At 44.7% G+C, this 25,182-nt stretch overlaps 1 long non-coding RNA gene across 3 annotated transcripts in view; it reads left to right on the forward strand.

The window, feature by feature from the left end:
• Positions 1–25,182, forward strand: part of LOC132663654 (uncharacterized) — an 80,540-nt gene that overhangs the window by 40,332 nt on the left and 15,026 nt on the right. For 2 of the 3 annotated variants that reach the window (XR_013551490.2, XR_009603189.3), the window contains exons 3-4: positions 1,747–1,924; positions 21,848–21,975. This is a non-coding gene — a long non-coding RNA (uncharacterized LOC132663654). The remainder of the gene's footprint in view (positions 1–1,746; positions 1,925–21,847; positions 21,976–25,182) is intronic. The other variant, XR_013551489.2, reaches the window with a different exon arrangement.

Below are 25,182 nucleotides of genomic sequence, written 5' to 3' on the forward strand. Positions count from 1 at the left end.
AACAGGAAAGATGTTAACATACAGTCCCCATGTGCTGTTTCCTAGGCCAGTGATTGTCTAGGGCTAATCTGGTGTGTGGTGGGGGGGGGGGGGGGGAGGTGTTATTTTATGTCAAGGGGAGAATGGCCAGTCACAAAAAGACAAAAATTATATGATTCCACATATATACAATTCATGGAGGTAGAAAGTAGGACGGTGGTTGCCAGGGGCTGGAGGGAGGGGTAAATCGGGGGGGAGTTGCTCAACGGGCATAGAATTTCAGTTTTGCAAGATGAAGAAGTTCTGGAGTGTGATTGCACAACAGTGCGAACATACTTAATTCTATTGAACTGCATGCTTAAAAATGATTGGAGTGATAGTTTTTACGTTTTGCATATTTTACCACGATGGTCAAAAAAATGTTTTTAAAAGATGTTACTGAGCTCAGTAAACAACAACCCACAAAGGTACTGTGACCCTCCCCCGCCCCGCCATATTGGCACTCGGTCTTTTCAGAGATTGGCGCTCCCCCACAGTGTGTAGTAAGGACCTCAGGGACTCAGCATGGTCTATGTGGGGGGAATACGGAAAAGGAGGTGAGGGGGTGGCCTTGCTCCCTGACCTAGGCGTGACTTTAAGCAAATCCCTTTGATGTCTTGGTGAGTCGAGGACAACAGTCACTGTTGCGAAGCATCCTGGGTAATTGCCAAGAGAGTGTCCACTCAGGAGGAAGGGGGCCAGGTGTTGGGCTGAGAAGCTGCTCCAACAGGAACAACGGAAATGAAGAAGAGGGAGGAGAAAGGTCAGTGTGTTGTGTGAGGAGTGAGTACCAGGGAGGCAGATAGGAAACAGAAACTGGGGATTGGAAATAGCCAGGAAGGAAATAAGGATGAGGAAAGACCAGACAGTGAACTACTGGCAAAGATGCTTTAGACCGATGGGTCTCTCAAACTGTGGTCCTTGAACCCTGAGGGGTGTGGAGACAGATTCTTGGTTCTCAGTGCTCAGTAAGGATATTTAAATGTTGTTTTCCTCTTATCATGAGAGCTAAACAGTGATTTAAGTATATCCTACATAATATGGCCTTTGTGTGTACGTAATTGCTAAGCAATCCCCTCAAGTTAGAGACCTTGACTTGTATTGACTTCTAGAGTTTGGCCTCTGTTGGATGGGCTCTTAATAGCATGGTATCTGCCACTGTCCTCGTGTCCAAGACCTGTAGGGTCATAAATGGCCCCTGGAAACCTTTTCCAGAGTACGATTTTAGTCCCCCTTTTATTTAGGTATTGAGGCTCAACGTTTGCCGTTGTGAAAATGACGGGGATTTGCGGTAACGCACTGTTGTGACTGCTGCCGGTGGATGGAAAATGCAAGTGAGATGCTGGAGTCAAGGACCCAGCAAAGGACACTTAGCTACGCTGCCTGAGCAAAGGTCTTACAGGAGTGTGAAAATCCTAGGTGCAAATCCTAGAGCTGGTGACATAAAGAAAACTTGACTTGCGATCAAATTGTTTCTAAAATGTTCTTTCTTTTTTTTTTTTTAATGTTTTTTTAATTTTTGAGAGAGAAAGAGAGAGAGAGAGACAGAGAGAGGGAGGCACAGAATCCGAAGCAGGCTCCAGGCTCTGAGCTGTCAGCACAGAGCCCGATGTGGGGACCGAACCCACGAACCGTGAGATCGTGACCCGAGCCGAAATCAAGACTCAGACGCTTAACTGACTGAGCCACCCAGGCGCCCCTAAAATATTCTCTTTCTAGTACTTACAGGATTTTGTGAACATTCTGATTGTGACCTCTTTACTAAACCCAGAAATTTGTTTTTGACGTCTGCTGTGGAAAAAAAATCTTGAGACGTTATTTCCCTCCGCTGATGCCACCAGTAATTAGATCCAAGAATGCATTTGGTCCAGGTTTTGATAATTCAGTGGAGCTAACAAACTGTAACGTGAGTATGATAACTTTTCAGAGTTTATAAAGCAATGCAACATTAAAATTGCCCTTTAATTTGGTTAAATGTAAGATATGATTACGCTCACGTAAAGAAAACAGTACTGGGGAGCCTGGGTGGCTCAGTTGGTTGAGCGTCCGACTTCGGCTCAGGTCACGATCTCACAGTTTGTGGGTTTGAGCCCCGCATCGAGCTCTGTGCTGACAGCTCAGAGCCTGGAGCCTGCTTCAGATTCTGTGTCTCTCCATCTCTCGGCCCCTCCCCTGCTCATGCTGTGTCTCTCTGTCTCTCAATAATAAATAAACATTAAAAAATTTTTAAGGAAAAACAGTATTGTTATTAATATGATTTTACCTAAGAACAAAAGCAATAGATTCAAACTCAGGCATCATGGTACCAAATGCCCGGTACCTACATTATCAACTTAGTTTGAGCAGAACAATAATTTCCCAACTGTTAATTTAATATTATAAACATAAAATTGATTGAATTTCTTGTTTTGGTTTACATTTAACTTAACCCACCCCCGCCCCCCCGCACTTTGTCTAGTATGTGAAAGTTATGGGCACAATGAGACTCTATACCTAGGTTTACTTGTAACATTAGTTAAATAATGTTACAGTGAACCCTGGGAAATCTATTAGACTTTGTCTTTTCAGAAGAGCTTTCTTTGTACGTTACTCAGTCTAGAGAAATACCGTCTTAGGGCCTGCAAGGAAGGCCATGTCAACATACACTAGGTTATCAGTGTTGGGAGATCATTCTCTAGGAGACCCTCATGTGCTTGTGCACATCTTGTGAGCAGCATGAAAATGCTGATCCTCTAGCTACTACTATTGCTGTGAGTAAAAAAAACCACCTTTGTCTCTGACCCAAGCGTTTTGTGTCTTCTGCCACAACCACGAAACTATAGCTGGCTGAATTGTTATCTTTCCAGTAGGGCAAAATCTCAGATCCTTCCTGGTTCTAGATAGTTAAGCTGGCCACATGCAGGAAATGGGTCTGAGCTATGACCTGAATGATGAGTACAGTGTAACTAGATAGATGTGAAGCTGCCATTCCACTGGATGAATGTCACAAAGACTTGGAATGGAAATTGGTTGTGGCCTTTGGTGGGGTGGTGAATAGATTAGCCTGACTAGAATAGAGGGTTGGAGCAAGGAAGCACAAAAAATTAGATTGGGAAATTAAACAAGGGCTAAATTATCATGTATTGAAATGTTATGTGAAAACAAATCCTGTATGTAATAGAAAACCTTTGAAGCCTTCTACCTCTGAATAATTGGTTTATTTGTTCACTCATATACTTAAGCTTCTAAGCAAGGAGGCGACATAATGAATGTCAAAGTATGATGGTACTGAAAGTGAAGTATGGTGTAATAAAACATCACCAGATTTCTTATCCTGACTCTGCCACTTACCAGGTGTGTGACCTAGGGCAAGTTATTTCTGAGTCCAGTGTTTCCATCTGTAAAAGGGGGGTAGTAGTCACCTTAGCTTAGGGAGGTATTACAAAGATGGTAACTAATGTCCCTAAAGTGCTTAGTGCAATGCAGTACATAAGGGGTCAAAAATTGGTGAAGATTCTCAGCCAACTATGTGCAGAATATAGATATGAGAACATAGACCTCCTTTTTTTTTTTTTGAAGCTATAACAGCTATATAAGGATAAGATCATTAGGACCCAGACTAAGATAGTGATGGTGGTAACAGAAAGGACCTTGAATAAATGAAAAACTAGTAGAGCTTGGAGATTGGTTGGACATCATGAAAGCCAGCATTTTGTTGAGTACCTCCTATGTGCCAAGTGCTATTCTAAGCCCTTCAATATAGTAATTCAGTTCTCCTAAAAGCACTATAAGTAGATATTCTTAGTCTTGCCATCTTACAGTTGAGAAAGCTAAAGCTCACTGAGATAAAACGACTCACCTAAAATCAAACACCTGAGAACAAAAGCAATTGACTCAAACTCAGGCAGCACGGTACCAAAGCCTGGGTGCTGAACTTTCATGCTATGCTATCTCCGCAACATCGGAAGAAGCAAGGAAACAGTCAGTGAGGACTCCTGGTCAGAAGTTCCAACAGCCCTGCAGCATGTGGTTCTGATGCTTGCTCTATTTTGCCTTTTAGTCTACCTTGTAATTTTTTCTTGCTGGCCAGACATGATGTACTGTGTGGAAGGAACTACTGCTCTAAATAGGCATTTAGTAATGAGATGGTGAGGTGTGGGAAGTGTTCTACAGTCATGTGATTAGGTCTCAGTGTTTGAGTGAGCCTGTGCCTCTGGACTGTGAACTTCACAAGTGTTTCTCAGGGTTTTTTTTCTCCTCACATGGGACAGGTTGACTAGATTGGGCTGGAGTTTGGTATTTCCCTCTCAGTCAGTTAGCCTCTGATAATACCCTGGCAGGTTAGGCTCCTGAGGGCACACCTTGTTAAGAACAGAGTGCTCTGGGTTTATTTCAAAATTATTCCTTTTTCCTTCCACCTGCTGAAAGCCCAAGGGGATTTTTCTCCATATATACTGTGGGAACCTAGTTGAGCTCCTAGAGGTAAATTTCCCAGTACTGTGGAGACCCCAAGTGGGTCTCCCTGGAGTTTATAACTCTCAGATTTGTCCACAGTGAGCATACATCAACTCATCAATGACAGTTCAGGTTTTCTTCCCCCCAGTGGTATCCACTTGTGAGTCTCAGCTTTGGGAAACCGTGACTCCCTCTACACCCTTGTCTCTCCAGCCGTGGGGGCAGCAATTTGCCCTGTGTCCTCCAAGCATCCAAAAACAGCCGTGGATTGTTCAGTCTGCTCAGCTGTTTACTTGTTGGAGGGAGTAGTGACTTCCAAGCTCCTTATAGACCTGGAAGCTGGAAGTCTTCTTCACTGGTCTAGGACCTGAGGAGGGCAGGAGGGACAGAAGCTTGCCCTGAGAAAATGTGTGTGAGGGGGAACATCAAAGTGGGGGTGGCCTGCAGGTGTCTTTGTGAGAAGCTGGAGCTGAAGGCGGAGATGTGAGAGTCGCCTCTAACACAGGAGATGTGTTCCCTCAACATCGCCCTCTTTCACTGTGAAAGGAGTGTGCCCTTAGGTAGAGACTGCCTGGCACAGCTGACCAGGAATTGGAGAAGAGTTAGGGACATCTGGCATCTCTGGGACTGGGGTTTCAGGGGGTATTGTTATATCTTATATCTCCTCAGAAGGACACTCAGGCCCCTTCCGCCATTAGTGACTCTATTGTCCAAGAGCAAGAAGGTAAGACCATGGGTTTTTCCCTTTAACCCCCGTCATTGCATGGCCTGCCATGGTTGACTCTTCATTTCCTCATGATAGACATCATGGTAAAATGGAAAAAGTCCCACAGTTGGAATTAGATGGATCTGCATTGAAATTGCAATTTCACTCTGTAACTCACTCTGTAACTTCACTCTGTAACTCACCAGCTCAGTCGTTTTCTGTAAGTTAATCATAAATCATTGAATCTCGGAATTTTTTTAACTGGCAAATGAGAATAATAATACCTTTCTTACACAGCTGTTTTGAAATAACTATGGAAAGCCTTTAGTAAGTGTCAGTTACCTGCCCCGGCTACTCCATCCCCTCCCGGGCTGGTTTTAAGCCATGGCCACGAACTCTTCGACACCCTTTCCACTGAGAGGTGGGGTCCGTGTCCCCTCTTCTTGAATCTGGGCAGGCTGACGACTACTTTAACCAATTGAGGAGGGTGTAAGTGTCTTTATGTGACTTCTGTGGTCATGAAAGACACTGCAGCTTTTTTGCTGGTTCACGGGAACACTTGTTCTCAGAGCCTGAGCTACCACGTAAGAAGCCTGGCCACACTGAGGTTGACATGTTGGAAAGCCCATGGGTAGGTGGTCTGGTGGACAACCACAGCCGAGCCCGGCCTTACCACCACTCCCAAGGCACCAGGCAAGTAGTAAAACTGAATTGACCCTTTCAAAGCAGCCCAGCTTCCAGCTGAATACCACAGACTGACCTCTATTGATGACACATCAGTAGAAGGATCACCCAACCAAACTCTGTCCAAATTTCCAACCCATAAAATTGTGAGATACAGTAAAATGATTGTGTTGAAGCCATTAGGTTTGGGGGTAGTTTGTAACCCAGCAGTAGTTAACGAGAACAACCCCTTTTATCCCAATCCCTCCTATCCTCGGCCTCCTTACCTAAGATTGCCAATCCTGAGTGTTTTCTGACTTGAATCTCATCCTTTCTTGTATCTCATTATAAAAAAATCTGATTTGGGGCGCCTGGGTGGCTCAGTCGGTTAAGTTTCTGACTTCAGCTCAGATCACGATCTCATGTGAGTTCGAGCCCCATGTCGGGCTCTGTGCGGACAGCTAGAGCCTGGAGCCTGCTTCGGATTCTGTGTCTTCCTCTCTCTCTGCCCCTCCCCCGCTCACTATCTCTCTGTCTCAAAAATAAGTGAGCATTAAAAAACATTTTAATGTGATCTGAGGGCAATTCACTGCATCTCCCTGCACCTCCTTCCATCCTTCCTTCAGTAGGAATTTCCTGGGTGTTTCCACTCTGCTCGATGTTAGGTGCGACAGTGATCCCTTTCCCTTCTGTCAAGGACCAGCACACTTGTTGAAAAGACCAGAGAGTACGTGATTTAGGCTTTGCCAACAACTACCTAACTCTGCTTTTGAACCACAAAAGCATTCATAAATGTAAGCAAATAGGTATGGCTGTATTCCAGTAAACATCACTTACAAAAACAGGCATCAGGTTAGGTCGTCTCCACCAGGCCCAAGTTTGTTGACCCCTGATCCAGGTGATTAACACCTGGCCAGGAACCTGTTACCTCTGCAGATATCTAGTTGCTAGAGAAAGAGCATCCACCCTCTCCCCCTTTCAACTCCAATAGGACCTAGGACGTAAGCCGAGTCTTGGTTGACGGAGGGTGGATGTTCAGATACAGAGATCATGACACCAAAGTACAAACGAGGATGTTGAAGAGGCTGATTGAGCAGCAGAGGAGAATGATCCTAGAAGAAAAGTGATAGGTAAGGCAGGAATGCTGGAGGGCCTCATTTTCTGAAATTGAAAGCGCGTTTCTTCGGCTCACTCATTTTTCTCTCCAAGAGTTGTAAGGACAAGTCAGATAGGATAAAATGGCCGTGAGCTTCGTAGATGCCTGCCAGGTGTTATTAAGGCGATCGTCTTTGGGTTTCAGGAAAATAGCTTCTTACAGTAGATGTCTTTGCAACACGGTGTAAAACCTCTCCCCCTCCCTCCAGCAGAGCTGGCATTCACGGGAAGGAACCAGAATAGCATGTAACGTTCCATCAGCTCTTCCAGCAGTGAGACTAAATACACACAAACTCTTCCAAATTTATACCTGCTGCGAACGTGAACAGTGACACGGTGTCGTTCTGCTGTGGGGTTCGTCTGGACGAATCACAAAGAAGGGTTACGCACGCCCCATCACTTTCCTGCCTTTTCCAACTTCACCATCATGCCTTTGTGACCAAAACCACAACTCTGGCTTCACTTTCATTCTCCTTTTTCTGGTAGCTCTGTCGTGACGATAGTGAATCCAGATTGAGATGGAAATTGAAAATTCAGAGGAGATACGATGCAGGTTTATCTGGCTCTCTCGGCTTTTTATCTTTAAATCAACTCAGTTTATTTCAGTTAAAGGGGTTTATTGGAAGGTTACACAGGGACATAAAGAGGGCAAGATATCTTCTCAGGGCTGCAAAACCAGGCAATCTCGTGAAAGATTAGCAAAGTGTGGCACCCAACGGTAGCTCCAATCCTCCATCCAAAGGTCAGGGAACCTAAGAGCGGGGCTTTGTCTTACTGTTTTCCTGCTGTCTTCTTCCTTAGTGTCCTTTGGCTTCTAACTTCACTGCCGACTGCTGACCCTTTCGAGCTCTCTCCTTCCCATTCCGTATGAGAAAGAGTGTGATTTGGATCGTCTGTATCCTGGGAAGAGTAGAACAACACCTGCAGGAAGGATAGTGCAGGACTACCAGACAGCCTGTCAGTGTTGGCTTCGGATCAGTTTCTCGTGTTTGGTTCCATCAGCTGAGGCTGGTGGGGGGCGGGGCAGGGGATGCAAAGCCTTATGACTTGGCTGTACTCATAGACTCCTCTCTAGGACCCACCTAAGCCCCAGGTCCAAGCCATGGGCACCAAGAGGCGATGCTCTAGGACCTCCCTACGCTGCCCCTTCTCATCCTGTGTCCCCAAGTTTCCTGACTCTGAGTCTTCTCTTAATCATGATTCCACACCTGGCCACTCATATTTGCATTGGCTTCTGACTCCTCGAGAACCTTCAAAGGCGGTGGCTCAGCCTTACTGTGCCAACTGTCTCTGTGTCACATTGCCCTGGAAATAAATCCTCACCCGGAGGGGCCTGCTGGTGTGGAGGGCACAGTCCAAGCTGCTGAAACAGAAAGACCTCAAAGTCCAGAGGCTTAAATAAATATGAGCTTACATCTCTTCCCACTCACGGTCCAGAAGTGAGCGGTCTATCATTACCTGCTCCCTTTCCTACATGGCTTCCTTCTTTGGGTCCCAAGATGGCTGCTCCCGTTAATGCCCTTTGCCAGCCAGTAGAAAGAGGGGAAGGAAAACAAATGGGGAGTGTATACCCTTAGAAGGGGGAAACCCCGGCAGTTGCCCACATTACCTCTGTCGACGTCCCACTGGCAAAATCCTAGTCACGTGACTCCCTCCTGGCTTCTAGCCAGGCTGGGAAATGCAGTCTCTGGACGGGCAGTTGTGCCCTTCTAAAACTCAGAGTGGGCGTGGGTGGGTAGGTCGTTGAAAGGAACGAGAGAGAATGAATTCTGTAGCACAACAAGGGGGCTCGGCTGCAGGGAACAACTTCTGGACTGAGCCCAGGGGCGGATCCAGATTTTATGGGACCCGAAGCTCAGGCACCTCCTGAAGCCCTCTTTTGGACAAAGAAAGCAAACTGATGACCACAGGTTTATGAATACAGGACTTTGGAAGAGACCCATTCTAGTGAGGGACCAGAAAGCTGAAGCCTTATCGGCTTCATGGTCAACCCGCCTCTGCTCGGGTACATTCACCACTGTCTCCATCAAATCCTCCCTACTTGCACAAATGGCAGGTTAGACCCCCCTCTACAGGCTGGATTTTCTAAGCTTTCAAAGCCACTGCCAAACGTGGTGGCAGCATCTTGCTAAATGGTAAGAAAACAAAGCAGAACATGTCCTAAATTTCCTCTTCCCGGTGCTTTTGCTCTAGTCTCTACCGATGCAATGAGGCTGGCTGGGGGGCTACCCCAGCAAGGGTTGAAGACTGCTCTGCCTCTAATGGTGTAACCGGGGTGTAGTCCTAAACCGCGCTGCCGTGAGTTCTCCTCGGGTGCAGTCTACTCCCCAGCCCCTGACTGGTGGAGAGACCTCCTTATTTATGGACAATTATTCCGTGCAGACACGATACCGTAAGAAGCCCGTTGGGCAGCTGCTCGTGGAAACTCTTACTGTGTCTTCATTTTCATATCAGTGAGCACGCTGTAGGAGACAAAGAACAGACTGAGGACCATGGCATTGTCGTGCACACAGTCAATCAAGACCAGGCTAATTAGATTTTCCAGGTGCTTGGATACGGTGGGACTGCGTATTACACAAATACATAGATAAACATTCCCCAGCCGCGAGGACCAAAGGACTGCCGCAGAAGGCTGCAGAATAAGTCTTTCGAAAAGGCTTCCGTTCTCTTGCTTGCATGTTCTTTCTCGTTCAGGGAACATAATGAAACCCCAATACAATCGAAATGCCTGGACTTGTGCGTTATTAATGAGTTTTATGGAGTATAGCAGTGTCCCCCCCCCCCCCCAAATGAAAATCTGAAAATATACGTGCCAAAGGCTAGATGAAATCAAGTATATAAATACTAGCACGTGGAGAAAAATATTCAAGAACAGTGTGATGCATTCATGCCATCACAATAGCAATCAGGGACGGTGATTGCTGTTCATATCGGCATTCATACCGTCCCTTGACTAATTTTAATCTCCTTGACTTTATATGAGAGATTTTTTTTTTTAAATCACGTTCCTCATTCGTTAAAGCTATAGCCTGCCCCTGGCTATTGACTGTGTGGCACATACACTCCTCCTCCGTGGCCTTAGCATATCTTCCCCTTTCCAAAGGTTAGCTGACACCAGAATCTCTAAACGTAAGAACGCTGTGGCTTTGTGACTTCTTTTTTTGTGAATGTGGACATCTGGGCATTTGCGTGGTCACTGTACTCGCATTTCCTCTTACGTGTTGTGTGGATATCCCTCGGGGGTCCATCCTTAGTCCTTCCCTCCTCTTCCTTAACATTCATACATCGGTGATTTTTCGTGCCTTATCGCCAACTCAAAACTCTCCTCTTTGAACTTTGAACGGATCCTGTGGAGTATCTCCTCTCAGGTGGGACACAAGGACTACAATCTGAGACGGTTCCAAATATGAACGCACTGTCCCTCCCACCAGTTTGGTCTTCCTCTCATGCTTCCTAGCTCCATGAATGGCTCCGTCACCCCCGCGGGGTTGGGAGTCACATTTCACTCCTCCCTCCCATTGATCTCACTCTCCATGTTCAGTCCCCAGGCTGTGTGGATTCTACCCCTCCATTTTATCTCACACCTGCCTACTGCTCGTTCTCCACTGGGGAACCTTCAGCCAGAATTTCATTATCTCTTGCCCAAAGTACTGAACAGCTTCTGCTCTCCCTGCTTCCCGCTGTCAGGGTGATTTTTCTAACGACACGTGTCAGTTCTATTCCTGCCTCGTCTGAAATGTTTCACAATTCCCCACAGCTTTGAGGATAAGGCCAGAGTTCCCTCAGGATGGCCTACGACACCCTTTGTTTTCCATCTCTCGCTTACATATTTGGCAAAACCAATGTGCCTCAGAGCTTAGAAAAGTCAGTGCTTTCTTTGTTCTCCGAAAATGTCTGCGGTCTCCCCTTCTTAGAGGTCTCACCACCTCTGAGGAGCTTTCTTTCACCCTACCACCCTGGGTTTGGTGCCTCTTCTCTGTGCTCTCATCCCCCACTGGGTCTCCCTGTCCCACCGTTCCTGCCATACTGCATGGGGACTGCCCAGTCTTACTGGCTTCCCCCGCACCTATACCAGGCCCCTGAAAGGACTTGATCTCATCAGAAAGAGACACTGCCTTGTTCTTCTTTGTGTTGCTTACATCTTAGCATGATACTGACCCACAATAGGCGTTCAAGAAATGCCTATTAAATTAGTGAATTTGGTAAAAGAGAATCAAGTGTTAGATAGGTGGGATCAATGGCTGAGAATGTCTAGAAATTATGCGTTATAAAATCCACTGGGCGTATTCTCTTCTACTCTTTGCGGTGTCACTTTCTACCCTCTCAGGTCCAAGTTTCTTATCCCTTAACCCATAACTAAATGTGTGATGTGCACCTCCTCTGTGTCAGAAATGTCACAGTGCACCAAGGATATCTAGGATGTAAAGTTGCCCGTGGGATTATCTCTCCCTCAAGAATCTCATAGTCCAGGTTAGAGACATAGCTAAAAACAACTAATTATATTGCAGTGAGATCATTGTTAGTAACACAGGTGATATAGGAAGACAAAGGAAGAAACATCTTGTCTCTCAGAGACAGAAATAAGGAAGAGGTGATATTTGAATCTTGAAGCCTGGGTTGGTGTTTACCAGGATGATGAAGGTTTGGGCATGAGTATGTTACAGACGGAAAGGTCAGCCCCAACATTAGGTGACTGACTGAGTTCTGGAGATGGGAGGTGGAGGGCTTAGCTGGACAAAGTCACGAAGGGCAATGCCCACCATGCCAAGAACTTTAGACTTGGCCTTCCAGGAGATGAGGAATCACTGAACAGTTTTAAACAAGTTTAATCCATTTTGCATTATTGAGGGACCATTTGGGTAGCTCTGTGGAGAGTTTTAGAAGAAGAAAGAAGCAGCGGCAAGATTAGTTAGGAGACTATTATAGGGTTGCAGGTCAGGTGTTATGGCAGCTCCATATCCTAGTGGTTACACATGTGGCCTTCACATCCCAGCTCTGTTGGTTGCCAGCTTCAAGTTACTGAACTTCTCTGTGCTTCAAGGTCCTCATCTGAAAATCCGGCTTGTCATAAAACTGATGAGATAGCCATCCAAGACTAAATGCACAGTCATACAAAGTGCTTAGAACAATGCCCACCTAATTCTATGAGGGCAAGAACCAAAAAGAACATAGAATAGAGGGACCAGGTCCAAAAAATATTTGGCAGGGAAAATTGAAAGCATTTGGAATATGACAGTATGTGAAGGTAAAGAAATGGGCAACTCAAGGATGAGTCCCAGGTTTCTGGCCTTCGCAACTGGGTGAGTGGTGGTGCCTTTCAGAGGAGGAAGAACAGGAATTGTTCGAAGGTCAGGGGTTGGTAGTGAGTTTTAAGAACGGTCACCTGTTACTTAGCAATGTCACAAACATTGGGTGCCTGACAATACACTGTACCGAGCGATGACTCCGAATTCCAAATTTTGTGAAAATTGTTCTAATTTTGTTGAGTCCAGCTTCAAACCTTTGAAACTGCAGATTTATCCTGATTTGCACACATAGTTTGTATCCCACAAGCAGAGCAAAACTAAGATACTGTCGCCGCAAAACTTCAATTTTCCATTTCAGGAATCAGGCTGTTTGTAATTCAGTTTTCCAGCAAACACTTACTGTTTGTTAAATCAAGAGCTAATATGCCTACAAGGATTAAATCTTCGACAGGGCAATTATACAAGGGACGGTGAGAGAGCCATGTGATTCTTTAGCTCACCTTCTTGGTGACTCAGGAATTTAGAACAAATTCCCTGGTGTGATTCATTTGAACCCACACCTAATCTGTCATACATTAAAAAAAAAAAAAATTATCATTAGGTGATACTCGCTCATGAGAAAATCAGTGAGCATTATGCCATAGAATTCTTATAATTAAAAATGATCCTACTGAGGGTCTAACAGAAGGAAGAATAAAACATCCTCCACATAGAAATTTTAAGACTTTAAGGAATCCAATTCAATGATCAGAATATGCAGTGTGAACCTGTGTGTGTAATTTCTACTTTTATTTTTTCATCACATATGCATCGAACAACTGCTTTCCCTAACGCTCTGCAGGGTGCAGGGCACGCGACAGCATTCCAGGCAAATCCCCACACGCTCTGATGGAGTTCACGGTAACGCGAGGACATCAACACAAAAAATAAACCGGAAAAAAATTTTTTTAACGTTTTAATTTGTAATAAACGCTGTGATGGAAAGAAGGGGCTGAGCCTGGGGCTTACGGAGAAGGAGGAGATAACCCTGAAAAGACTTGGGGGAAAGCTTCCGAGAAATTGGGAATAGCACACGTGCAAAAAAGCCTGCTTAGGAATTCAAGAAAAAGACGAACACGGCTGGAGTTCAGCAAATGGGATCGGTGCAGGTGACAGCTTCAGGAAGGAGCTTGGCAAAAGTTTCAATGTTTCTTTCAATACATGGGGGAGGGTTTCCATAAGAAGGAAGGTGGCTGATGTTTTCAGTTTAACCACACCCCGGGACCTGGGCAAAATGTTGCAGCTATCCATATCCTCGACACACCGTAGGTCATAATAACAGGCTGCCATTATAAGGGGCAAGATTCTTTCTTGGCATTTCCCACACTGGCACAGGTAGTTATGAATCTAGAGAGCAGGTAAGGGCACTAAGGACTCCTCTGGGGTCCTGGAATAGTTCGGACCTTATGTTCAGGACGTGTTTCCTCCTGCTCTTGACAGGCTTGGGTAGCAGATTCCATCGCTCTGAAGGAGAGCTTACCTTGATCTCACTTGTGAACTGATGCTTAAGTCAGGAAGGCTCGGCCTCTGTTAACCCACATTCAAGATTCACGTCCGGGGGCACCTGGGTGGCTCAGTTTGCTGAGTGTCTTTTGATTTGAGCTCATGTCCTGATCCCAGGGTCATGGGATCAAGCCCTGTGTTGGGCTTTGTGCTGAGTGTAGAGCCTGCTTAAGATTCCCTCTCTCTGTCTCTCTCTTTCTCTCTCTCTCTCCCCACCCTCTCTTTCTCTCAAATAAAAAAAAAAAATAAGAGAGATTCACATTCAAAAGGAATGCTGAAGAACTGAAATGGAGCTCACAAACAAGATTTTGGGAAGGTAAGTGGATTTTAAAAGAATGTAGGATTCTCTAGCCAGACTTATCAAGGAAAAAAGAGAAAGGGACCAAATAAAATCAGAAACAAGAGAGGAGAGGTAACAACTGACACCACAGAAATACAAAAGATTACAACCGAATTCTACAAAAAGTTATATGCTAACAAAATGGACAACCTAGAAGAAATGGATAAATCCCTGGAAGCATACAATCTTCCAAAACTGAGTCAGGAGGAAGTAGAAACTCCGAACAGACTGATAGCTGTTAATGAAATTGAATTGGTAAATCAAAAAACTATGGGAAATAGATGTCCAGGATCAGGTGAATTCACAGGTGAACTCTACCATTTAAAGAAGAGTTAATACTTACCCTCCTCAAACTATTCCAAAAAATAGAAGAGGAAGAAAAGCTTCCAAATAGGCTTTATGAGGTCAGCATTACCCTGACACCACAATCCAAGACACCACACACACACACACACACACACACACACACACACACACACACGAAAACTACAGACCAATGTCCTTGATGAACATAGATGCAAAGATCCTCAACAAAATATTAGCCAACCACATTCCACCACATTTTAAAAGAATCATTGGCCATAATCAGGTGGGACTGATTCCAGGGATGCAAAGATGTGTCAATATTTGCAAGTCAATCAATGTGATTCATCACATCAACAAAGCAAAGGATAAAAATCACATGATCATCTCAGTAGATACAGAAAAAGCATTTGACACAATTCAACGTCCGTTCATGATAGAACTCTCAACAAAAATGGGTTTAGAGGGCACGTACTCAGAACAATAAAGGCCATATATGAAAAACCCACAGCGAACATCTTAATGAAAACAACCCTGAAAGCTTTCCCTCTGAGATTAAGAACAAGACAAGGATGTCCCACTCTCACCACTTTTAATCAACATAGTACTGGAAGTCCTAGCCACAGCAGTGAGACAAGAAAAAGAAATGAGAAGCATCCGTGTTAGTAAAGAAGAAATTAAGCCGTCACTATTGGCAGATGACATGATATTATGCATAGAAAACCCTAAAGACTCCCTCAAAAAAAAACCCAGGAAGTAATAAATGAATTCAGTAAAGTTGCAGGATACAAAGTTAATACCCAGAAATTCATAGCATTGCTATGCACTAATAGCAAAGTAGCCCAAAGAGAAAATAAGAAAACAGTCCCGTTGACAATTGCACCAAAAAGAATAAGGTACATAGGAATCAACTTAACCAAAGATGTTAAGGACTTCTACTCTGAAAACTATAAACTATTGATTAGAGCAATTGAGGACAACACAAACAAATGGAAAGACATACTGTGCTTGTGAATTGGAAGAATTAATATTGTTAAAATATCCGTATTACATAAAGCAATCTACAGATTCAGTACCGTCCCTATAAAAATACCGACAGCTTTTTTCACGGAACTAGATCACCTAATCCTCCAATTTGTGTGGAATCACAAAAGACCCTCAATAGCCAAAGCCACCTTCAACAACAGCAACCACAACCACGACCAAGCCGGAGGTATCCCAATTCCAGATTTCAAGATCTACTACAAAGCTGTAATAATCAAAACAGTATGGTACTGGCAGAAAAACAGACACATAGATCAAGAGAAGAGAGTAGAGAATAGAAAACTGAGAAATAAACCCACACCTAAGGCCAGTTGATCAATGACAAAGGAGGCAAGAACATACAACGGGAAAAAGGACAGTCTCTTCAACAAATGATTTTGAGAAAACTGGACGACCCTGTAACACCATACACAAAAATAAACTCAGAATGGATTAAAGACTTAAAAGTATCAAACTCCCAGAGAAGAACAGAGGCAGTTATTTCTCTGACATGGGCCATAGCAACATTTTTCTAGATATGTCTTCGAAGCTAAGAGAAACAAAAGCAAAATTAAACTGTTGAGACAACACCAAAGTAAGCTTATGCACAGTGACGGAAACCATCAATAAAACAAAAAGGCAACATAATGAACGGGAGACGATATTTGCAAGTGATATAGCCAATAAGGGGTTAGTATCCAAAATACATAAAGAACTTACACAATGCCAAAGATAATAATAACAATCTAATTTAAAAATTGGCTGAGGACCTAAAAAGACATTTTTCCAAAGAAAACATACAGATGGCCAGTAGGCACATGAAAAGATGTTCAACATCACTAATCATCGAGCAATTGCAAATCAAAACCACAATGGGATATCACCTTACACCTACCAGAATGGCTAACATCAAAAGAACAGATAACAAATATCAGTGAGAGTGTGGAGAAAAGAGAACCCTCGTGCACTGTTGGTAGGAATGTAAGTTGGTGCAGCCACTGTGGAAAACACTTTGGAGGTTCCTCAAAAAATTAAACATGGAAGTACCGTATGATTCAATAATTCCACTCCTGGGTATTTACCCCCCAAAAAACAAAAGCACTAATCTAAAAGGCTATATGCACCTATGTTTGTTGCAGCAATATTTACTATAGCCAAGATATGGAAGCAACCCAAGTGTCCATCTGTAGACAAATGGACAAGGAAAATGTAGTACACACATGCGCGCGCGCGCACACACACACACACACACACACACATCACAGGAATATTACACAGCCATAAAAAGGATGAGATTATGCCATTTGCAACAACATGGATGGACCTAGAGGGTATTATGCTAAGTGAAATAAGTCAGCCTGAGAAAGACAAATACCATATGATTTCCTCGTGTGTGGAGTCTAAAACCAACCAAAAAACCCCCCCAAAAACCACAAATAGACAAAAAGCAGAACCAGACCTGTAAACACAGAGAAAAAACTGATAGTTGCTAGAGGGAGAAGGATGGGTCGGGTGGAGGGATGGGCAAAATGAGTGAAGGGGGAGAGGGAGATACAGGCATCCAGTTCCATAATTAATAGGTCATGGGAACAAAAGGCACGTCATGGGGAACATAGCCAATGATATCGTACTAGCAACATATGAGGACAGAGGGTCGCCACACCCGAGCGTTGTGTGATATTGAAACTTGTCGAGTCACTACACTGTATACCTAAACTAATGGAACATTGCGTGTCAACTACACTCAAATAAAAATTAATAATTTAACTTAATAATTTTTTAAAGAGGACGTAGGGTTCTCTGACCCCTAGGGACAGTATTCTTGTTGTTTTCAGCATCTAGCTCAGCAGTTAGTTGGTACCAGCTGGCTGGCTGGCCGAATAAGCAAATACACTTGGCATGAGTTAGGACCCAGCCTGGCACAAGAGAAGGCAGCTTGACTCTAGAGGCAGCCAGACCTCGCCGCTCTGGGTTTCTGGGACCCTCCGCTTCTGCATCTGTAGTGCGGGAGTGACGATCCCTCTTTGGGAGGTTGGATGAAAATTGGAGATAATGTCCTGAAGCATCTGGTATGCGAATTAGCATTGATAATTTGGTTGCTATTTTTACTGTCATCATCTCAGGCTCCACACTTGGTGTCTTTGGCTCTCATCCATCTTCTAAACCGCCCGGTTGGGGTTTCGTCCGGTCCCCTCTTGTTGCCAGCTGGTCATCTCCTGGTTGGGTTGTGTCACTCATTTCTTGTCGATCCCCGCTCAGCCCTCCACAGCGGCCCACAAACCCACCCCCAGCCTTCCGACCCTCCAGCCTCCCTCCCATTTCCCTAAATAAGCCAAATTACTCGAAAATTGTTTCCTGTCTAGAACCCTCTCTTTTTCTTTCTCCACCTTCTCATCCTTCAGGGCTGGGTGACATTTGGGAGGCCCAACATGTGAGTCTTGATTGAAAAGAAGGAAGTCAGTCGACCGTGGCCGGATTTCCCATCCTATTTACCAAAGGTGCTACTAGGGGCTTCTTGGTTACCGAAGAGAGTACCGCACCTGCTCACAAGAAGCAAATAGGTGTAAAGCTTCATGAGCCTAAGAAATGCGCTGGCAGTTGGTAAAAACCAAAGATGTAGTTAAGTAAGAAAGCTCTCACGTGGATTATTAAGCTTCTGAGCAAAGCTGCAGAGAGGTGGTCCAGGAAAGGGGTCCACCAGACAGCAGTGTGAGTAGGAAACCCTCTCTTGTATCTCAGTAGAGACAAAAGTGATTCTGCGTGTGTTGTCTGTTTGTGGAGAGTCATTTGTAACTCACCCGGTAAGCAAACGCCTTTTTTCTTTAAGATGGAGCTAGGAACCGTGCCAATAAGGGAGAAATTAAGTGTCAGTATGTGTGCTGAGTACCCTGTAACAGAGACCTCAAGCCCTGTTCTCCCATCCGTCTTCCAGAACATTGTGGCCATGTGATTTTAAGCCTCTTCTTGAGGGGGAGTCTGGCCAGCTCTGGAGGAACGACTCCAAGATGCTAGCATCAGTCTCCCCAAAAAAAAGCCTTGCGAGAAAGCCCTAGAAGGACGCCCAGAGTTAACAAGCCCCACCCGTGCTCTGAGAGATGCTGGTCAGCATTTTAACTCCCAATTCCTCATCATGAGCAAACAGCCAACATTACCAGACAGCTTAGGAAAGCCTCCAACAATGAGATGAACAAATAAAAGCATAGCGAGAAAGGCACAAGCTATTCAGGGAGAAGAAAACTTCATCTCCATAAACTGTAATAAATATCCACAGAGAGAGGAGACAATGCCTCCATGAAATCAAAACGCGATGCTGTAATAAAGGAAAATTTAGAAAACAAAGAGAGCTTTTGGAAAAAAAAAAAAAAAAAGCTTTGAATAGCAGAAATGAAGATCGTTCAAAAGAGGGAATAGAAGACAAAGCTGAGAAAATCTCCCAGACAGTAAAGCAAAATGACAAAGAGGAAAAGATAAGAAAATAGAGGAGCAGTCCAGAAAAGTCCATACTTAAGTGACAGAGGATTTTGTGGTAGAAAACACATGGGGGGGCAAAATCATTGATGAAATAATTCAACAAGCATTACGGACGTTAGGTTTACCTGTGAGCTGGGCGGCCCGATTAAAGAACTCACGGCACAATGAACGAGGCTAGAGCCACACCAGTGCACATCGTTGTAAGTTTCCCGTGACACTGGAAGCAAATGTGGCACTTCCGAGGTCCAGAGAGGAAAAAAAAATAGGTCACCCCCAGGGGGACGGCCGTCAGAACGGGTTTAGACTTGCCGATGGCAACACTGGAGTCAAGAGAGTGGAGCCACTCCTCCAAAATTCTGAAGAAGAGCGGCTCTGTGCTGGAATCCCACCCTCACCCAGACTGTCTTTGTGTAAGAGGGTAGAATAAAGACACTTTCTCGAGTGCGTGACCTCAAGAGATTTGCCTCCCATGTATGCCCCACCAAAGGAGGGAGTACAGCTTGGAGCAGAGTCCAGAGAAGGTGAGATCCAGAAAACAGAAGGTCCAACAGAGCAAAGAGGTGAAACCACTCCCCAGGAGCGTGGCGGAGGGAGAGCTCAGAGGGACGGCCCCGCCGAGAGGTACAGGGCAGCCCGTCCGGCTGGAGCAGCGTGGCAGAGAAAGAATGCTGTGATCAGCATGATGCTTTCTGCCACTGTCCTGTCTTTCACTAAAGGGGACGTGTCTGGGTGAAACTGGCATCGGTTCTTATCTGCGCTTGGCCTGTCTCCCCTCCCTGCCCTGCTCCCTGGATCAGCGGGGGCACCTGTAACACACCAATGTGATCTGCTTTGTCCTATTCTTTTGTTTTTCATTGTGGCGAAAGTAGGTTTACCTATTTATTAAAAACTTAACCCCTTTAAATGTACAGTTCGGTGGTGCGAAGTCCATCCGTGGGGCTGTGTAACCACTCTCCAGAACTCTTTTCATTTTCCAAACCTGAACCTCTGTACCCATTCAGCAACAGTCCATGCTCCCCGCCCCAGCCCCTGGAACCATCCTTCACTTTCTATCTGTATGACTTTGACTGTGCTCCATACCTCATAAAAGTGGAATTATGTAATATTTATCTTTTATAGCAAATTGTTATTTCCCTTAGCATGATGTCCTTAGGGTCCAGCCATATTGGAATGGGAATGGGAATCTCCTTCCTTTTCTAAGGCTGAATAGTATTCCGCTGTGGGTACATAGCAGATTTGTTTCTTCATTTATCCACTGATGGACGTTTACGTTGCTTCCACCTTATATTGTCAACACTGCTGCTGTGAACGTGGGCACACAAATATCCCTCTGAGACCCAGTTTTCAATTCTATGGAGTATATATACCTAGAAGCAGAATTGCTGGGTCATACGGTAATTCTATTTTTTTTTTCCAGGTGTGTTGAGATACAGCTGACATATAACGTCATGTAAGTTTAAGATATAAAACGTATTGATTTGATACGCAGACGGACGGCAAAATGATTCCTAGTGTTAGCTCACACCTGCACCGCATCACATAATTACCACTTCTTTTCTGAGATGACAACATTTAAGATCTACTCTTAGCAATTTTCAAATATAAAATACAGCATTATCAACAGTAATCACTGTGCTGTATATTGGCTCTCGAGAACTTACTCATCGTATAACCGAAAGTTTGTTCCCTTTGACCGACATCTTCCCATCCCTCCACCCCTTAGCCCCTGACAACTATCATTCTAGTCTGCGTTTCAGGGAGTTCAGGTTCTTCAGATTCAAATATAAGTGACACCCACTTATTTATCTCTCTTCATTTAACTTTTTTCACTTAGCATAATGCCCTCAAGGCCCATCCGTGTTGTTGCAAAAGGCAGGCTGTCCTTGTTTCCCACGGTGGACTAAACTTCCATTGTGTGTGTATGTGTGTGTGTCACGTCTTCTCTATCCATTCATCTCTTGACGGGCACTTAGATTCTTTCCATATCTTGGCCGCAATAAACGCGAGAGTGCAGTTACCTCTTCCAGGTCCCGATTTCATTTCCGCTGGATAAATACCCAGAATTGGAACCGCTGGATCATATGGCATTTCTATTTTTAATTTTTTGTGGGGGGATCTCCGTACTGTTTTCCGTGGTGGTGGCACCCACTGACATTCCCACCAATGGTGCACGAGCTTTCAACTTCTCCACATCCTTGTCAACGCTTAGTAGACATCCTAATGGTGTAAGGTGCTATCTCATCATGGCTTACCATGCTGGGGAGAGCTGGGGGAATCCGTGGTGAACTTAGAAGATATTAGAGATCACATTCTTTGACCACATTTCTAGTAGACATCGAGTGTCCGGACCATTCCACAATACTGCCAGATACCCCAACTGTGGTGATCTGGATTGAGTTCCCACAAAATGTCCGTTTGTCAAGTGGGACCGTAAGAATCCTCGATCTCACTTAACACCGAATTTTGTTCATGACTCAAAGGATGCAGGCAAGAAAAAGGCACAACCAGAACCTTCTTCTCCTGCTGGGTCCTCAAACCACCAGCTGCCAAACGATGTCCCTCCTCCCGCATTAAGACACATTTTGGTGTCTGAGCAGCTGATGAGTTTTAAACCGTGTGGACGACTGCTCTCAAAGAAGGCTACATCTGTTTGGAGCCTCGTGGCTTTTTAATTCATTAACTATGCAGGTAGGAAGGGTTTACCTGAATACCCCCATTCTCCAGGCAGCCACAGCCCTTAATCCAAAAAGTACACATTTATTTACAATACCCAATCTAAACAGAGCAGGGGATTCCCGTTGAAAACATTTTTTACATAGTCCTTCCCCATATCTTTCTCCTCCTAAATATCACTGCCGGGATTATAGGGAGGTCTGGCTGAGGCGTCTCAGGGAAGGAGTGAATTACAGGCCTGTGCTAACCCTTTTTCTCCCATTTCATCCCCAGGACTCAGATATGACCTTGCCCGCTGACCTCCCCCCTAGTCACTTCCATGCACGCCCAGGAACCTGCCCACGGGCTCTGGCTCCAGGACTCCATAGTTTATCCTTTCCCGAAGCCTTCATCCCACAGAGGTAAGATCACCCTGTCCTTAACACAGCTAGGCTTGTGCTTGCTACTCGGCATTTTAAAACGAAACCATATTTTGTTTAGATATATACATAAACATGTGAAATCTGTAAAAAACAAAACAAAACCAAAAACCAGCAAGGGACTGATGAACCCAAAGAAAGGTAAATGTTTACTTCAAACATGGGAGGGAGGGGTATGATTAGGGAAGGATGCACAGGAGGCATTTTTTTTTTTAAGTTTATTTATTTATATTGAGTGAGGGAGAGAATGCGTACAGGAGGGGGCAGAGAGAGAGAGAATCCCAAGCAGGCTCCGCACCGTCAGGGCCGTCGGCATGGAGCCTGACGCAGGGCTCGAACTCTCAAACCGCGGGATCGTGACCTGAGCTGAAATCAAGAGTCGGACCCTCAGCCGACTGAGACCCCCAGGTGCCCCTTTACAGAAGGCTTCTAAAAGAAGAAGATCTAATTCTTCTCCAGGATATTGTGGACCCGGAGCTTTACTGGTTTTCCAACTGTACAATTTTATGCTCTTCTCGATGCATGATACGTTTTACGATAAAAACGATTGAATTAATTATAATTTCCTGGCGTCATGTCAGTAGTGAGAGGCGTGTCAGTGAATTCGTTTGGAAGCAAGCCCATCACTTTGACATGCGTGTTCTGTGAGATGTTCCCCAAAGTCACCATAGGATGGGGGGGTAGTGAAGGAAAAAAAAACCTAACCCAGGAAAAGGCAAGGCCCCTGACAGTCTGCCCTACTGCCACCATAGCTGTGCTTCAGAGGACAAGCCACTTCCTCTCTCTGGTCATCAGTTTGCTCATCTGCAAACTGGGATACTAATAGCAGGATAGTAGGGAATATGGCTCAGCTGCTGCCTTCATGGAACTTAGCAATCGTTGGGACAGAGAGGCAAGTACATGTAGGTTCTACGGGTACTAGAATGGGACAAGCAAGAGGTACAGTGGGAGCAGAGAGAAGGGATCTCTACAGTTTGAAATTAAGGCGGTGCCACATATGAAATATGTGCTATATGATTTTTAAGGGAAGTTTCTGTACTTTAGGGTTTAACTAGGAGGCTGCAGACATTGTAACTTGCAAAAGACAGCTAAAGGATCACTCTTGCTTCCTACCTCCACACGTCCTGCATACCCACCTCGATGACGTTACTTTTCCCTCTTCAGTGCATCGATTCGTGTGTTTGTCTCTCCCACTGGATCATGGCCTCCCCGAGGGCAGGGGTTTGTGTTACTTATCTTTGTATCAGAGATGCTTGGCATGTACATTGCTGTTTCCCAAGGACTGCGAATCAAGTGTCGCCCTTTTATCATGGCCTCTCCCTACCTCCGGTCCCTCTCTGTCTCTCTGGTCTCTTCTCATACCGCCGTCCCCTGCTCAGTACACTCCAGACACTCTGGCCCTCCTTCTGTCCCTTGATCATGCCGAGCTCATTTTCACCCAGGGCCTTTGCACTTGCTGGGGACTCCTCCTGGAGTGCTCTTGCCTCGTTTTGTTCAGCTCAGATTATACGCCGTCTCCTAGCACCTTTTTTTCCTGTCTTCCCACCTGTCCCCTAGGCCCTATTATCTCGACTTATTTTCTCCAAAGCATTTGTACTACCTGTAATTAGATGATGTATTTACCTTTTATTTGTGGTCTCTCTCCTCCATCAGAGGAGTGGAGGGACCTCCAGTGTCTGTCCTGTCGTTTCTGCCGTATCTCCGTTAGCTAAGCTATTGTCTAGCATATGGTAGGTACTCAATACATTTTTTGAATAAGCAAGTTCATGGACAGGTATTCTATAACTATTTCTGTAACTGAGATGAATAATGTCTTCCCGAAGAATTTTGCAATGAAGAAAATGGACTCAAGATTAGTATGCTAATATAGTGCCTGACACATAGGAAGCACTCAATAAATATTTATCCACTGAATGAATATACAGAATACATAAATAGCTCTTGCAAACCAATTTTAAAAACCCAAAACCAATATATAAATTAGCAAAGGAAGAACTTTTAGAACTAATGGGTTTAGCAAGGTTGCAGGATTCAAGGTCAATATACAAAAATCAATTGTATTTTGGGGCACCTGGGTGGCTCAGAAGGTTAAGTGTCTGACTCTTGATCTCAGCTCAGGTGTTGATCTCAGGGTCATGAGTTCAAGCCCTGCATTGGGCCCCATGCCGGGCACGAAGCCTACTTAAAAAGAGAAAAACAAAACATAGAGCCGAATTGACTGAAAGACACGTACCCTGTTCATTGGTAAATGTCTGTCCTCCCTAAATTGATCTATCCGTTCAACATAATCCTTATCAAAATCTCAGCAGGATATTCTTATAGGTGTCAACAAGCTGATTCTAAAAATGACGTGAGAAGGCAAAGGAATTAGAATAGTCAGTACGTTTCTGAAAAAGAGGAACGAACGGGAGGAGGCATGCCACCGGATTTCAAGAGTTGCTATAAAAAGCCAGCAATCAAGACAGCGTGGAATTGGCAAAAGGATGGACATATAGACGAACGAAACAGAACACAGAGCCCAGAACCTGACGCGTACATTATTGATCAACTGATTTTTTTTTTTTTTACAGAGATGCAAAGGCAACAGAGAAAGATAGTCTTTTCAACAAAAATAGTACTTGAATAAGACATCCATGTGCAAAGGGGCGCCTGGGTGGCGCAGTCGGTTAAGCGTCCGACTTTAGCCAGGTCACGATCTCACGGTCCGTGAGTTCGAGCCCCGCGTCAGGCTCTGGGCTGATGGCTCAGAGCCTGGAGCCTGTTTCCGATTCTGTGTCTCCCTCTCTCTCTGTCCCTCCCCCGTTCATGCTCTGTCTCTCTCTGTCCCAAAAATAAATAAATGTTGAAAAAAAAAAATTAAGACATCCATGTGCAAAAAGAATGAACCTTGACCCGTGTCGTGCACTGTATACAAAAATTAATTAAAAATACATCAGAGAGGAGTGCCCGACTGGCTCGTTCAGGAGAGCGTGTGACGTTTGATCTCGGGGTTGTGAGTTCGAGTCCCCTGTTGGGGGTAGGGATTACGTAAATAAAAAAAGTTTTTTTAACCTAAAAAAAAAAAAAAAAAAAAATACATCATAGACCTAAAATGTAAACCTGAAAATACAAAACTTTTGGAAGATAACATGCAAAAAAAAAAAATTCTTGTGACTTGGGGTTCTGGGAAGATTTCTTAGCTATGTTACC

The sequence above is a fragment of the Panthera onca genome, chromosome D4 (assembly GCF_046562875.1).
Source record: "Panthera onca isolate mPanOnc1 chromosome D4, mPanOnc1 haplotype 2, whole genome shotgun sequence".
In the NCBI taxonomy this organism is placed as follows: Eukaryota; Metazoa; Chordata; class Mammalia; order Carnivora; family Felidae; genus Panthera; species Panthera onca.